At 39.0% G+C, this 17,709-nt stretch overlaps 1 long non-coding RNA gene across 1 annotated transcript; it reads left to right on the top strand.

Moving 5' to 3' along the window:
* Positions 1-306: 306 nt before the first annotated feature.
* On the top strand, positions 307-10,814 carry LOC111965080 (uncharacterized). The gene is made up of 2 exons (XR_002877466.2): positions 307-1,160; positions 7,724-10,814. It is a non-coding gene; the product is annotated as an uncharacterized lncRNA (long non-coding RNA).
* The last annotated feature ends 6,895 nt before the right edge of the window (positions 10,815-17,709 follow it).

The raw sequence follows: 17,709 nt of genomic DNA, 5'->3' as shown, positions 1-17,709 counted from the left end.
AAAATCGGGTTATTTTATCACCAGTTTGCCTTGTCAGGATGGATTTCGTATAGGTAGCGTATCGTGCTCTTTTGCTGTTGACTTCGAAACTGGAAAATATTTGCTTTTTTAATCTGAATTCTTATCTCTCAACCGCCTCATCTTTACTTGAGTAATACGTCTGTGTTCAAAGGGACCATTTGTGTTTAAGTGTGACAGTATGACTATATAGGCTTTTATACATTTTAAAACAGGTTGTACATTTTCTTTCGGGACTTAAAGTGTTAATTTCCCCCCTCCGTTGGCCGTAGAAGAGAACGCTGCGTGGGCTGCAAGATCATTTGAGAGTGCATTTTGTTTCTCCTCCAATCCGCTACACAGAGCTCAATCCCGATATGCCCAATGGGGAGAAGGGGTGGCTCTAACGAATTTGAATGAAGAGAGTATCTTTCGGCGCCATTTTCGAGTTAGCTGCGTTTACTTCAACAGCTGTGAGGAGCGGCTGCTGAGGGTAGGCAAGTCAAGCGCTGGAGCTGTCGAAAGAGAAGATTTTTTTCCCCCAGACACTCAAATATCACAAACATATTAAAATTATCCCGGAAAAAGAACACCGATGGATGGTGGACGAATTAAAGGAAAATAAGTAAAAGAGTACGTCGTATCGACCGGTGGAGACGTTAGATGGTTAGCTAGTGAATGCTAGCGAGAAGAAAGGGGTGTCTGACTTGGCTATTTTGAGAAATGCAACATTTAGAAAAACATTTGCGACAAATTAGTGGACCTTTCTAAAAAATAATAAAAAAATTGAGAAATTATTTCAGGGTCAAGTGAGTGGAGTATGACCGGTGGAATGTGGATTTTTTACTATTATAGTCCTTTTTTGGAACGTTCAGTTTGAGCGGGAGGCACTGAACAGACTGTCGGCACGGCTGTCAACAACAAATGCACAGCAAGCTGTGGCTTGATATCGCTACCTTTTGTTGAAATACATACAATGATACCAATGATTTAAATACTTTTTAAGGTTTGTAAGGCTGAGGACACAGTTTCATATGTTCATTTTTTCTATTTTTGAGGAATTTAAGTATAAGTAGTCGCTTACCTACTCATTTTATCATGTTTTCTAGTTAAGTTAACGTTAGTGGATTCGCCTGATGGAAAGCTTTTCACAACCTCTTATGGTAAGTGTGTCTATTGATTGCTGTTTCAACTAACGAGAACGTTCGTTATCCAGACACCAATCGACAATTCTACCAGCTTGTGATACCTCTATTTACTCAGTGATTGTCTCGTTTGTTTTGACATCCCGATGCAATTTTTAGCCTAATGAATAACTAGCTACGTTGTGTAGGTAGTCTAATTGTCTGTCCGAACAGTTGCCAAGTTTTGCTATCGTTTAATGTATCTTGACTTAACATCTTAGTTATTTCCAAAGCGACCCCCCCAAAAAATCAGCTGGCCTAGAACTCACTTTTTTTCCTATGATTGAGATGGTGTTTGCTCAGTCAGTCTTTACAATGTGGCGCTCGCCTGTGCGATTGCAACATACGGTTTAACTTTTACCAAACTACTGGCTACTGTAGCCAGTACGTGAGTTAAGACAATTAAAATGTACATTGTACAAGCGGTGTTGTCAAGGCTGCGTGAATGTCTGTGATACAATGCAATGTTTCAGCCTTGATTGACTTGCACTAGGTAGTCACAATATTAATCGCATTGAATAATAATAGTATGCTAAAATGTAACGTTTGTTACAAGAGTGAGTCCTTTACTGCAGTTTAAACTACCAATTCATTTACTTGTGCGCTTTATTCCGTGGCGGGGGAGGCGGCTTGCTGACACTAGACCGATGCAATATGGTAGGCTCTAATACGAGTCATACTATTTTCGTCCTGTCGTTCACTGTACTGAAATCGTGGCGCTGTGTAAAACTTGTATATCCAACTAGAAAAAAGCGTGCCGTATTGTTAGGCCTGTTCAACAAGGAAATTATATTATTTCCCCACGTAATATACACTTCAGTTATTTTAATCCTGCCCCACCGTGGCCTTTAGCTACTACAACTCTTCATACAGAATAACCCACTTATTTCAGTTTACTTTTTAATCCTGAACTCCTTTCCACCAAGCAATTATAGTCATCTGATTATGTTTTGTAGCCTACCAAACTACTCAGAACTCCCCCTCCCTTGTCGACAAAACTAAAAGCAGCGACTGGTCTGCTGCAGTAGGGGTCAAATGTCCCTGACGGGTCAATTATCTTAATTGATGTAAAGGTTTCTACTCTTGTCATGTGATGTCAAAATGGGGTTAACAAGAATTAAAACTTGGGCCAGTTTCCACGTCTCTTGGTCCCAAGCACATTGCATTTAGACAGTGTCTCCCCTCGGGAACTCTACCTACTCTAGAGTTGAGGCTTTTCTAATTGTATTCATTCCAAATTGAATATGACCTACTCTTGCCATTTATTTTTCTCAAGGAATTCCCCCCCAAAAACAGGTTTGATGGCTTTTCTTTTTAAATATTTTGATTTGGTGCAACCCTGTCCCTGGGTTGTCTAAACTGCATATGACTTCTACAGTATAACCAAATATGTATTGAAATGCCTCCTGTTGAATCCAAGGCGTGTATTAGTGACATAGCCTGACTCGTATGTACAGGGAAATATCAATTATACTTGAACTTAAGACCAAATGTGTATTGTTCCTAGCTACCATTGTAGCAGGACAGAGATGATATAGATGTATTTGATTTTGTATCAATTAGGCCACCCTACTATGGTCAGTTAAAGCAGATGGGAGTTAGTTTTAAACCCTGGGCTTAGACAGAAGTAGTTCTAATATAATTTTGTTCCTGTGATCTCTGCTAAACCTAGTGTGAGGGGGAAACCCTCTGAAAACCACATTGTGGAGGTGGTAATGCATGAAGCTTTTCTGTTATTTATTTAATTTTACTAGCCCAATCTTGAGCATATGAAGTTCTCACGTTGTCATTCTATAAGAAAAGGCATCAGAATTTGAATAGAGAACTTTTGGGTTTGTAGAATGCACCATGTGAAATACACTTTACTTGTTTTGAGTGATATCAAGTGTGAATTTTCCCCCATCGTTGATTATTGGTATGTTTGTGTTTACTTAAACTGGCAAGTGCAGACTGGTGTCAAGTATTCATTTGCCCAGTTTAACGCTGTTCTCCAGAGAGAAAGGGAAAAAGAGACCCTCCAATGCAACATAAGTGTAGTTGTGAGTGTCATATGCAGCCTATATCATGCTCACTACAGTAGTTTTGTCTTGCAAATTTTATCAAGAAGTGATACTAAAGTTAGCAGTGCAGCATTTGCAGGAAGTAGACAAATTAACACCGTGGCATAGGAAACATTTTTAATTATCTGCATCAACCAAAAATTTAGGTTAATGGATATTTTTGGATGTGAAATATTGGTACTAGCTATATCATTGCTGAAAAAAGGAATATCTGACCAAGTGTTAGTCAGGTGAGCCCGGTCGTGAAACACAAGTGTTTGTGTAGTTCTAGAACATTAATGACATTTGGTGACTCATCGTTCTGTATTCTCAGGCCCCTCTGGCAAAATGGGCTCCCACCCCCATTTCCTGGTGAAGTTGTGCCTCCTCTCTGCTCGCACGGCCTGCTCACACGTGTGATAGCCGGTCTGTAGAGAACCACCCCATGCAGCACAAACTCTGTAGTATTTAAATTCACCATGATGCGAGCAGGTTTTTACATGTTTTGTTGGTTATTTTCCAGGGCACTGTCGTGGAGTGTGGTTCCACAACTATGCCATGTCAAAGGCAGGCCATAAAGAGGCAATACTGGTGCCTCCCTCATAAAACAGGATACTACTTCACAAATCCTGATAGTTTTTACTCTTAACTGGTTCACTGTGGGGAATCCATGTTTGAAATTATTTATTGAGTATTATGGTATTATGTCAAATGTAGTATTGAAATGTTCTACCCACAAAGTGTATGGTTGTTGTAATGTCACAAGTGCTTATATAATGTGGAGCGTATTAAGTTGCTTCTGTCGTGCATACGTTTTTCTTGACATGTTTTGCATTGGCGTCAGTCTTTGCATAGGCCACAGTGCATCCTAGTGTCACATTTGCACACGGCAGATTATTATACCTGCACCTTCTACTAAATGCCGATTCCTGTAGTGTAGGCCTACTAAAAACTATATCTCAGTTTGGTGATGGGCAAATATATTAGTCTTACTTTTTTTATGCTGATGAAGTGGCAATGCCACTTGTATATCAGTGAAGGTTTTGAAAAATGTTGATGTTTGTGCAGTTCTTATTTAGTGTGTGTGTAATATATATATCACACACAGTCCCTTCAGATAGTCACACCCCTAGACTTTTTACACATTTTGTTGTTAGACTGAATTTAAAATGGCTGAAATTGAGATTCACTGGCCTATAGACAATACCCTATGTCAAAGTGGAATTATGTTTACAAATTAATTAAAAATTAAAAGCTGAAATGTCTTGTGTCAAGTATTCTACCCCTTTTATGGGAAGCATCAAATAAGTTCAGGAGTAAAAATATGCCTACGTTTCATGGACTCACTCCGTGTGCAATAATAGTGTTAAACATGCTTTTTTTGGGATGACTACCTCATCTCTACCCCACACACAATTATATGTAAGGTCCGTCAGTCGAGCAGTGAATTTCAAACACTGATTCAACCACAAAGACCAGGGAGGTTTTCCAATGCATCACAAAGAAGGGCAGCTATTGGTAGATGGGTATAATAAAAAATATAAAAAAAGAAGCAGACATTGAATATCCCTTTGAGCATGGTGACGTTATTAATTACACTTGGTATCAATACACCCAGTCACTACAAAGATACAGATGTCCCTCCTAACGTAGTTGCCAGAGAGGAAGGAAACTGCTCTGGGTTTTCACCATGAGGCCAATGGTGAATTAAAAACCTTTAGTTTAATGTCTGTGATGAAAGAAATCGGAGGATGGATCAACATTGTAGTTTTTCAACAATACTAACCTAATTGACAGAGTGAAAAGAAACCCTGTACGGAATAAAATATTTCCTAAACATTCATCCTGTTTGAAATTGGGCACTAAATTGCAGCAAAGAAATTAACTTAATGTCCGGAATACAAAACGCTATGTTAGGGGCAAATCAACACAAGTATGAGTACCACTCTTCATATTTTCAAGCATGGTGGTGGCTGCATCATGTTATGTTGAAACTTAATCCTAGAGGAAAACCTGGTTCAGTCTGCTTTCCACCAGATACTTGGAGATTTATTCACCTTTCAACAGGACAATAACCTAAAACGTGGCCAAATTGACACTGGATTTGGTTATCAATAAGACGGTGAATGTTCCTGAGTGGCCAAGTTACAGTTTTGAATTAAATCTATTTTAAAATCTAAGGCAGAACCTGAAAATATTTGTCTAGTGATCAACAACCAATTTGACAGTGCTTGAATAACATATTATTTTTTTAAAGAATAATGGGCTAATGTTGCACAACTCAAACTCACAGCTGTAATCGCTGCCCAAGGTGCTTCTGAAAAGTATTCACTTGGGTGTGTATTTCATTTTCAATAAATTTGCAAACATTTCTAAAAACATGTTTTCACTTTGTCATTATGGGGTATTGTGTGTAGATGGGTGGGGAGAAAACATTGAATACATTTTGAATTCAGACTAACACAACAAAATGTAGAATAAGCCAAGGGGTATGAATACTTTCTGAAGGCTGTGTCTGTGTGGGGATATATAGTACTGTGCAGTGCAAAACCTTTTATATCCCAGTAAATATTGCTCAGTCTGTATGGACAACATTAATGTGTTGTGGGCACTAAAGCTGTAATTCTATGGCTTTGCTGTGCGGACACCTTATGGTGGTTGTATGGATGTGCTAGACTGCTGACATGTCTAATGCAGTATTTAATGTATTAGTGATGCTGATAAAAACATCACTCATTACATTTGAACTAATGCTGTCAGGTTGCACCATTTTTAAATCCTCCACAATAAGTTTGACTCTATCCTATTGAAACACATGGTGTATTTTACAAGTCAATTCAGGCTTGACTTAAGGGAAGCTACTGGTAGACATGGCTGCCCCAGTTACTTAAAATATTCATACTTACTGAATATTATGTAGTAACATTTGAAAATATGGTTGTCCTTTCTAGCTTCAGCCTTCCAGTTAGGCTTTTCACTGTTTTTCTTTCTTTTTTACACTGGTTGTAGTCAAACGGGAACAAGCGGTCCCTGAGCTTAATTGTATAAAAATATATCATTCATATTGTTTGTGTATGGGTGCCAGTTCACAAAACTGTAAGATGACTATGGGATATAGTCACTCTCTTTAGGCCACATCAAATGAAATGGAGTATCTTATCAGTCAGTCAACCGCATGGGGGAGATGTGAGAATGTAACCGTAGTGGCACTCTGCTGGGCCTCTTTTTTCCTCTGGGTTTATGGATGTTTCATGATGTCCCCACTCCACCGGCCCCCAGCATCACAAAGCGGCATAGCCCTCTTTACACATCACGAACGGGAACTGTGGATAAATCAAATTTTTGTATCAATGTGTGTTATATTTTGGGGCCCTATGCTAAACCTAGCTTGTGGGATGGGCAGGGAGAGACTGTCATAGGACTCGAATTAGTGGGAATGCATCGCAGAACAGCTTAACTGTAAGTTGGGGCTTGTGTGTGAGTTTAGACACTTGTCAGAAGGGATAGTGAGTTTTGGCCCAAGTGTGTTGATGGGGTGCACTGTGTACGTGTGAGAGTGCTTTGGATACGCTGGGGGTGTGTCTCTTAAATCCACACACCCCTCTTTTTTCCTCTTTCTCTCACACACCCCTCTCTCTTCCTCTTTCTCTCACACACACTGAGCTTGGATCCTAATCTCCCTCACTGCTAGTTCTCTGGCCTGCTCCTCTCATGGAGAGATGACTCATGTTGATTACTAATGCGACAGGCGTTGGTTTGGTGTCAGTGTTTATGGCCGGGTGAGGGTTGTGATGGAGCTGCAGTACGTAGGGTAGTTTCTCTGTCATTTCTCTGTGGGTCCTGTGCCGAGGAGGCGTCGGTCGGGACGTAGCTCTGAAATGGCCGGCGTCACACTGCTTCTGCTTTGTCTACTTCCTGTTGATGGGTTTTCTGGCCCTGCAGTGGTACAGTGGGGAGATGGAGCAGCTCTATTGAAGTGGTGAGTAGTTAAGAGAAACACCTAGTTCTAGTGTTTTGGTAGTTAACCAATTTGTGTACAATGTACGTTCATGTGTTTGGTTTACCGTACAGGCAGGGCAGTAGTGTGAGCCTGGGATTTTCTACAGTTCTACACTGGGATGTTTGCTATGTGAGGGGGGACGGGTGTGTGGGGCATGCTTTTTCTCCACAGACGCATGCTGGTCATGGGAATAGTTGTATGGGAAGCCCTCTCCCTAACCTTGACTGGATGTCTCCCCCCCAGTTCACTATACATGCATCTGGACTGGTATGTAGAGTTGAGATAAGGCTGGTTGTGTTAAGGTTTTCAATTGGGTTTTATGTTTTCCACATATAACCGGGTTTGAATTTTGTTTACACCTCTCCTCTTCTGCATTATCAGATGGTTGGCCTGCCAGGCTTTTTTTTCTCTTCCCCAGTGTTCTCAGTCCTCAACACATTAATTGACCTGAAAATATATTGTGTAGTGTTTTCCAGTTGATCTTTTTCCTTTATTTTCTCTAGTGCTGTGTTGGAGTGAGAAGGGCCCTACTGTAACAGACCCGCCTGACCGTGAATGGGGAGATTGCACACTGGGCTGATAGATTGGTGCTCGGAGGTCACTCGCAAGTCTCCATTAGTGGAGTCGCGTGAAATGAACAAACTGTGTGTTTGACTGTGTGTAGGCTTTGTTTGTGTGAGTGTGTACCTTCTCTGACATTGGTGTTGTGCAGAGGGAACCCCAGTCAGTCAGTTAGCTCTGCGGTCACTCTGCCTGCCTTGTGCTCTACTGGGCATGTGTTGTGTTGGACAATTGGGAATGGGCTGCTGGAGTTTTTTCAGGATTAACACCCACAACTGCATGACTGGTGTTTCTATGGCTTAGAAGGGTTCCTATTTATAGATGTCAGGCCTGGTGTAAATTACTATAAACAATAAACTGAACCTCTACCTCCCTGCCTGCACACACCCCTGTCCAAAACAGTTACCTCTGGCTAGTTACTCACCACATTAAACTCTACTATTTTACGGTGAAATGAACTCTCTAAAAGACATGAATACACCCAAACCAAGTGTGGAATGGTCAGCTTTAAGTCCCTAACCATTCTAGATGAATGCTGAGAATTGTGATTTTTGTTTAATGTGACTGGATTTTGGTAGTTGGGTTCTGTTAATAGTGATTATATTCTGTTCAATTTATTGTAATGATTTTATGAAAAATGCAGTGTCACGTGTGGGGGAGGGATAGTAAGAAATGTGTTTGTAGGTTGTGTGTCATTGAAGTATAATTCAAATGTAGGCCTATATTATATTTTAGAAAGTGAATGCCATCTTTAAAAAGTCAAACATTCTTAGATAATGGACAAGAACATCCCTCCATACACAAGTACCCAGTTCTTCCAACTTCAGTCTAGTTACACCATGTAGTTACACCATGTCATGGTGTAACTAGACTAAAGTTGGAAGTACATCTGTGTTATTGTGTATGGAGGGATATCCTTGATAATAAAGCCATAGCTAAGGAAATTGCTCTATTATGTTAAGTTTGACTTTTTTTAAATTTTTTATATAGATTTATCTAGTGTGCCATTTTAGATGTATGTGAAGTTGCATGGGACTGCTTTCAAAACTAAAATCCTTTCCCAGAATGCAATATCAGGCTTCTATAACTTGTCCAGTAATTTGAGATGTATTTGCATTTTTGGTACTAGTTGCTGTCTAAACTGAATTATGATGTGACTGCTTTTCATACTCGACAGCATTGTGCATACAATCCTCATAACCTACTTAAAATAATGTAAGAAAAATGATAACTTCCCTCAACTAAAGTCTGGATGTATCAACTCTATCAAATTAATTATTTAAATGACAATCATTCTCCCATTTGAATAACAATAAAGCAACATTTGAACATTTGCATAAAACAATTGTCAGTACAGTTTAGAAACTTCTTAGAAATTTACCATATAGCCTACACAACATATACGCACATAGCAGAACAGACTTTTGTGTTACAAATGAGGCTAAACTAAATTTGCTCTTGACAAGAGAAGGGTTTGTGATGGGGGGGGTCTAGAGCGTCCTGCCCCTGTGGAAAGGGGTCACTCGACCTTTGCCCCGAGAGTCAGGTCACTCTGAGTTGATTATTGAGGGTGCGAGCCATAGGAACGGATTAAAAGGCTGAGGAGCAGAGGAGACAATGGGAGAGAGCAGGGAAAGGTTAAAGCCATAATGGTGTGTGTGTGGATATTGGGTTGTAGTGACAACTGGTCAAGACTCCTCTTGGCCCACTGACGCAGTCTGAGGCCTCATTCAATCACCTGGTTCGTGAGTTAATTTATGATTTTTCATAAAGGTAAAGCGGGAGCGAGAGAGAGAGACCCAGAGAGAGAATGTCTCAAGGAGTGGTGTGTGTGGAGTGCACAAGTGTATTATTCTTCTTTCTTTAGATCAAATCGGGTTAGATTTATTTTTCAATCAACCGGGAGAGCGGGAATGGGAATAATTAGAAAAATATGACATGCCTGACTTGAAATGTAATCAACTGATATGAAGTAAGTCTGTATACTGTAGTTGCTGGTATGGAAAGTGGGTTAAAGTGGTACAGATTGTTTAATTCTTTATTACGATGTACATGAGTCGGAAGCATTAATATTATTCAGGCAATAATTAAGATTTCTCGTGTTTGTATTTATATAGTGACCAGAATACACCTTTGTTACCGCATTGAAAAATTCTATGGATTTTCACTTTTAATTGGTGTTCTAGATAAACCACTATAAAACTTGGACCTTATATTTCTAGTTTTGTCAGCATCATGAAATATAGGCCAGTTGCAATTGAGGCCCCCATTTCAAAACCTCTTTTAAAAAGGGGACATATTTAAGTGACCTATCTAGAAGTCATTTGTGGTTTGCTTTGCTGCACATTTAGTTGTCAGTGGCTATTTAACTAATTCTCTGAGAGAATTTGTATTCAGTATGAGGGAAACGGAAATCTATTAATCATTACTTTTCTTCCGTGTCTTTTGACCCACCTTGTCTAAATTAATATTTGTGCCTCAGAGAGGGAGAGTGTGTATTTGTATCCCTCACTCACACTCTGTCCTGGTTAAGTACTTTCTGTTCTATGAACACTTAGCAGAACACAATGGAGCAGGCATTATCTTTGTAACCCAAAAGTGCTCAGCCACAGAACACCTGGGATACTGCCATCAATGATCAACACTATCTCCTGGTCATGTAGATTTTGTGTATCATACTTACCGTGGAGTCTTGTACCAGTGAAAAGGCTTCAAGTTGAGGCTCACCAAAATCTTAAACTGAAATGGTAAAAAAATATGAAATACTGAAAAGATTGTGTTAGGAGGCCATAGGATGCAATGATCTGAAATTCTAATAAATTAAAACACAGCCTATCAGCTGTTTAGTATAATTTCACCTTGCAATATTTTGGGGGGTAAATGACTAAAGATATTATTTCTCATTATATGGTGTAACTTGAGTGAAAATGAAATCCTGTGAGAAAATCCTAGGCCAAATGTCTTTTTAGCTAACTGGCAGTGCTGCTGTTAATTTAGAAGTTGTAGTGTAATTAAACTGTGTAAGATGCCAAATGTTTGTGTTCACTTCTCTGCTCCCACCCTGTAATAACGGGGCCCATCTCCTGACACAGCACTGTTAACGCTGGGTTATTTCCTTATACACCCACAGTTGTCCAAGATGGCGTCATTGTTTGTTAATCATTATAAACACCTGCGTAGAGAATAGAAAAACCACACATTATTCTCTCTATCATTTCTGATGTGTTTTCCAAATGCTTTATTTTAAGCTCTGACAAGGTCCAGTTGTAATTCATGGCGATGGACTTCATATCCTTGGATTTTGGATGCCTCTGTTGTACACACAGATTTGTGGTCATATTTTTCACACACAACTCAGTCCCCTTCTAATAAGTTACACCAATCATTTATGAAGATGCTATCGCTGGCTGGCCAGGGGGGAGTGGATCATCAACTTTCCCCTTTGACCAGATGGAAGTTTAAGGATGTTTCATTCAAACAGCAGTCAACCATTTTTTTTTTTTTTCAGTAAAATAAATGTGACTTAGCAGAGTTGGGGACTAGTCTTTTTTTATAACTGTCAAGTGATTTGGACATTGTGATTTGATATTTATGTCCCTTTGTCATGCTGTGGTTCAGTCTAATAGTACTTCTGTTCTACTGATCTTAGGGGATATAGTGAGCAATGAATTTTCATTCTTGAACTGACTGATTACTTTCAAAATTGGCATTTTCTAGAGGTATAGCAATTGCCAGATTTTTATTGTTGAATAATTAATATGTACATGTCTGAGCTGTAATATATGTAATTTTGGAWACAAAATGCTGTATGAAGATGAATTATATTTACTCTAACCCAAGCCTTGGGGCCAGATTTATAAACGTTGCACTATAGTTTAGCTAAGTAAAACTGGCCTGATGTGTGATTTGAAAGTGAAGTGATTGAAACTGCATCACCMCTTCAATTTAGCTGATTCAGTCTCAACCTGTCATAATACACAAACACACGTGATCTGTTGTAGAAGAGAGAAAAAAAGTACAACCTCAGTACTTTGCCTTTTTTATTTAGCTGATTATTTACCCCCATTCTCTCCTGTGCTTTGCAGATGGTTTGAGTCCTGGAGTTCCTTTCAGACACCGATAGACCATCTGGATGCTGCTTTCGGTGATTCCTCACAAAACTTCAAATTATTATTTTCCACAATGTAATCCATATAATGTTCCTTTGGAGGAAGTATTGTTGGCATATATTTCACAATTTGTATCTAAAAGTATATTTGAGAAATAATCAATCCATGTTGGCCTACCTAGACACCATTAGACACCATAACTGTTGATCTATATGGAGCACAAACATAATCTTCATGTCATTTAAAACGTCATTGTGTGCTCTAAAATGAGAAACATTTATGTAAATGTATTATGATTTTGAAAAGTATGAAAATTATCAATTTTTCTCATTGTGTTTTATGGACTGTTTTACTGACAGAAGGTAAGAGTGGGATCTCTGGGACTTTTTTTTGTTAGTTATGACCAAATGTATGTGGTGGGGGTATGTTGAACTCCATTCTTCCTATTGCGAGTACAGAACAGCAGAGTACAGTACATTATACTGTACTCTGGTGTACTGTACTGACCTATAGTCTACTTTTCTGTAGTGAGCTATACTGTACTGAACGCTACTCTGCTGTTCTGTACTGGCAATAGAAAGAATGGAGTTCTACATACCCCCACCCCACATATTTGGTCATAACTCAAAAAGTCCCAGAGCTCCCACTCTAACCTTCTGTCAGTAAAATATGAGAAATTGAAGTCGCTATATTTGTGATATTAATTTCCATACTTTTCCAAATATTAAATGTACATTTAAATCTTGCATAATGAAATGTTTTACTCATTTTAGTGGATACAATGAGGTTTCAAATGACAAGATGCAGTTTGTGCCCCATATAGATCAACAGTTATGGTATCTTGCAATGCTCCTGGGTATGGCTGAAATGTCAAATATGCTAACTTGGATACATTTTTTCTCAAATATGCATTTAGATACAAATGTCAAATATATGTCAACAATACTTCATCTTAAGGACCATTTTATGGATAAAATTGTGACAATCCAAAAAATTCCCTTTTGTTCTAGTTTCATGTGGAATCACCGTTTCTTTCTCTGATGTGTGAGGGAGAGAGAGTGAGCCAGAGGATGAGGGTATGCAGGAGAGGGAGTTGGAGAGGATGTGTGTGTTTGCAGGGAGTGCTGAGGGGAGTGAGAGGTGTGTGTGTAAGGGAGAGAATCAGATGATGAGAGATGGAGCTGGTTGTGGTGGTGCTGTAGCAGCACAGAATGGTTTGTGGGTTACACAGAGATGCAGGCCGTACTGTGCTGCCGCAGTAACGCCTGGACAGACGGCATCTGTGGAACTACCCGGAAGAGTGTGTGTGTGTGTGTGTGTGTGTGTGTGTGTGGGATCCGACTGCCTCATCACTGGCTGCCTTGCTGTAGCAGCACGTAAATATTGGAGTTAAAACTACTGCTGAAGCCTCCAGTATTGAACGTGCTGCTGAAGCAAAGCTGACCGCTTACCACCGTTAACTTACGCCGAGTCTGCATGCATCAGTCCCTCTGCTGCGCATCGCAGGAGAACGGTGCACAAGAGAAGACACCGACTGGAGAGGGACGCTGTGTTTCGTCATCTTTATGACAGGTACATAATTGTTTTTGTCCATTTCACTTTTTTATATGTATGTTGTATTTTATAGTTCATTTTTTGGGGGTTATGTTCATATATTTGTACATACATTAACATTTTCTTTGCACATTAAATCATGCAAACAAGTAATAATTTAGACTGGCCCATGTYTTTTTTGTATTGAAACTGATTTGTATTGCATTCTCTAATAAACGTTTTTGAAATGATGCACGTTTTCCTTTTTTTATATTCTCACTATATTAAGTTCGCACTTCGCAGTGTTTTAAAGTTACCATACAACAATAGACCATCATGCTGTTAATGTGTATTTTCAGGCCAAATGCTAATTATATCTCCATGCACTTATCTTCAGAGAAAATCCAATTATTGAAACGATACAAATAGCGACGTGATTTGTCAATTGACCGCATATTTTAATTATATGAAGGTTATAATGTGTATAGGCCTCCTGCATCAGCTTTTGGTAAAACGTTTTACTGTGCTGTAACAAAATCTAATTTTTCAACCGCCTACAATGCCTTTTTGTGGGAGAAGAATACACATTAGAACCTTCACCTTTACACTGCTGAGCAAATCAATTGACCATTATTTTGGTCAAGATAGGCCTTGGACAAGAGTTAGTAAAACGAAGTAGCCTCCTAGCCTGTGTATGGGCCTCAAGTGAGCCGCACTGCACGTTCCACTGTCTAATTTACATCCATTCAGTTTGACTGACTAACATAGGCTATGTCGGCCTATTCGGGTAAATTAGCTTTTTGATTTCTGGGAATATTCCAAACACTAATTTCCAGCTGATCCGTTTTAAATGTAAACTTAATGTGTATAATAATTTAACCCTAATTTCGAAGCTTTTGGGGGTGGTTGCCTATTTTGACAATTAAATGAGGCAGAGAAAAATAGGCTTATTTGGCTAAGTGAGTAGAATTTGGCAATTGGCATGTATATTTTAGCAAGTTATGGGCAACAGAAGTCTCGTAAACTTGTCCAAAACTCATTGTGGCTCGTCTACAATTAGCTTATCATATTTATAGCACCAGTCCTGTGTCAACACCTAAACAATCGCGAATGTTACCTGCGAGTTTATCACATCACACAGCGAGTTTCACCTGTATATAGCGGTAAAGTCACCGAATAGGCTTATTGGGACTGACAGATCTGGGGCTAATCGTGGGCAGAAAGGCATGCTATACTGTAGCGTAGCATATATGCTACTGATGATAGGCCTAACGTTGATAAAGGCCAGTGATATATTTACAAGCCACGGCCTACGAGTTCCTGCAAGGCCATGCATGGTCACACTCGCCAACATGCAATCTACCGATGCTAACGCTTGATCTATACTTTTTTGTCAATGTCCTTCAGACTATTGTGGCGTTGCAACGCGTGATCAGCCTATTAAGTGTTCCTTTCGGGGAATTTGGCCAAATTGAAATGTACCAATGATATTCCCTAAGTGACCTGTCTATTGACCTATAGCGTGTCTATATTATCAGCAATTTAAAAGAGGATAGTCTACATAGATGATATATTGTGCCAGCTAGCATAAACAAATCGATTTGATAAATTCCTATATAAAATCAATTATCACACATGGAATAAACCCCGTCACCTGTTATCAAGATGAGTCCCATTATATATCACTTGTGGCCTAAAATCTAATTGAAAGTTTCAGGCGAATGCAGTCAACCACCAAACCACGCCCTATATTCTAGTGTGTATTTTGTATTATTGTGAAACTTTAGCAAATTGATTTCATGATCTCTGGCTTGCCTATAACAGGCTTGATTTTTGGGCCACTGTTTCTGTAGCCTTTACCAGACTTTCAACGTGAGCGAGGCCTGGAAGCCGAGGCTACCGTTATTGTGACAAGCAAATGGTGCAGAGCGCTGCAATGCCAATTGAAGGGAAACGGGCTTATCACTGGCTACCATGGACAGATAAACGCATAGTCAGGATTTGCATGGTTTGAGTCCATATCTTATTTTAGGCTTATTCTAACTTTTTAAAGCAAGAATATAAAGCAATATGTTAATTTAGTATAATACACACATAGGCCTAGCCTACACACATTGCACTATAGACTACCATCCCGAGATGATCCGTATCCCACACACGTTTTTATAAGGCTATTTAAATAATATTTAAATGATACATATGATACATTTTTTTGCGATTAAATGCTTAGCCTAAAAACTGAATTGCTAAATTACTTCTACAGACCTATTTCGGGTATCGACTATGGTGGCTTTTCAGGGGAGTTTACTTTATGCAGGCAGTTGGTGTATAGCATGCTTTACACTGGTCGAAAATAGTTCTATGCATTTATCTTTTACTTCCCAAACCTTGTCACTGCACATAATTAGCGAAAAAAGCATTGCCATTTTAATTAAGGGTATTTTCTCTTAAAACTATTTTGAAGAGCACCCATGTCTTTGTCATGACTTTTCCATGCTTTATTTTGTGAAATTATTCGAGAATATTTAGTGAGAGGCCCTAATTGTACGTCTGAAGATGGAGTGCCTTTGAAATATAAAATAACATGTCTGTTTGGGAATAGAAAAGTGTTGGCCGCGCATTATAACCTCTCGTTGCGCGTTGATAAAGGCTACCAATCATTTTTTTTAAACATTTATTTTTATTCTGGTCATTTAAGTGCGCATTTAAGTGCGCATTTGTTCCTTCATATAAGACAAATAATTTTACTTTAGAAATAATAAAATTCACTATTGCATATTCTTAAACACCTAGTGTTTATCATAATATAAATAAAATATCTACATTTTGTCGGTAACTTTTTGGGGGTTTAAATACATCAGTGGACATGTTTTATTGTAAAGAAAGGTCTCTCTGAGGCACAGTTCTGTTGATTGCGCAATTTGCGCACCATATGCAATTAGATGTATAGCCTATATCAGCATTTCCCAACCTCGGTCCTCGGATCCCAAGTGGTGCACGTTTTGGGTTTTTGCCCTAACACTACACAGCTGATTCAAATGATCAAAGCTTGATTATTAGTTGATTATTTGAATCAGCTGTGTAGTGCTAGAGCAAAAACCAAAACGTGCACCCCTTTGGGTCCCGATGACCAAGTTTGGGAAACCCTGGCCTATATGCTATACCCACGGAATGTTATCCAATATGTTGAATTTAGTTGGATTTTGAATAATTATTGTTAGAAAATGATTGTTATGTAAGATCATTATGCATGCAGGCGCCATTTCATCAAGTCATGTCAGCACCCAATCTTGTGGGTGCATCTAGATGCATCATTATGCCTAATTATATAATATATAGGCATATTTGCATTTGTTTGAAGTCGTATTAGTTATATTAATTAATTTATTATAGGAAAGAGAAAGACCAACTTTACATTTTCATCCCTTATTTGCCCGGCAACGGTCGTGCTATATATATACATGCTGTGACATTGGTCCTGAATTGTGGTCAGTGCTTACATCATAGGTTCATGATAGGTTTGTTGTCTGATCACGGGATTTCAGTCAGGATTTCGTTCCTTCAGAAAAGTCAAAACTGCAGGACATGACCAATGGACAGTAGAGGCTGCACATTCATTTTTATTGGACCTATATACATGCACTGCTGCAAATTTCAATTGAAACGTTGTAGGCCTATGACATGGTTTGCTTTCTATATGTTGGAATAAAAAAAACGGGATGAGTTCTAAGATGTAAGAATGGCTCTTTTGTGATCCAATTCAATCTGTATTTAATCCCAGATGTGTAGGCTATAATTTATTGTTGTGAATGGGAATTGAGAATTAGATTAGGCCAATTATTGCCTTTCAATTTTGCAAAAATAAAAGTCCCCATAAGCCAAAAAAGAAATTGGTACTGTGTTCATAACGCATCCCAGGCCTAAAGTCCCCAATTTTTGGGGGGAATAATGGAAATTAAATTGCTATATAACCTAATGTGATATTTAGACAAACCATGCCGATGTCTGTATAGTTATGCAACATTCAACCTTGCCCCCCGTGGAGGTTAAATCGCACAGTGATGACGGATCCACAGGGAAGGCGAGCATCAAACAAGAATTTGGAACGCCTGAGCGAGTGCATGGCATTTCATAATGTCAGTATTTCATCTCACTTGAGCAGTATGCACACCAATAGAGAAGGCTTCACTTCTGACGTTTACCAGGAAAAGTGCACGTGCGTAAAACAGCCGGACAATTTTGGTGAAACCCCCTAAGTCACTCAAAAATAAAGATGACGAAAAAAA

The sequence above is a fragment of the Salvelinus sp. IW2-2015 genome, linkage group LG6.1 (genome assembly GCF_002910315.2).
Source record: "Salvelinus sp. IW2-2015 linkage group LG6.1, ASM291031v2, whole genome shotgun sequence".
NCBI lineage: Eukaryota > Metazoa > Chordata > Actinopteri > Salmoniformes > Salmonidae > Salvelinus > Salvelinus sp. IW2-2015.
Note: the sequence above shows the minus strand (reverse complement) of the source record. Positions and strands in the feature narration are given on the sequence as shown.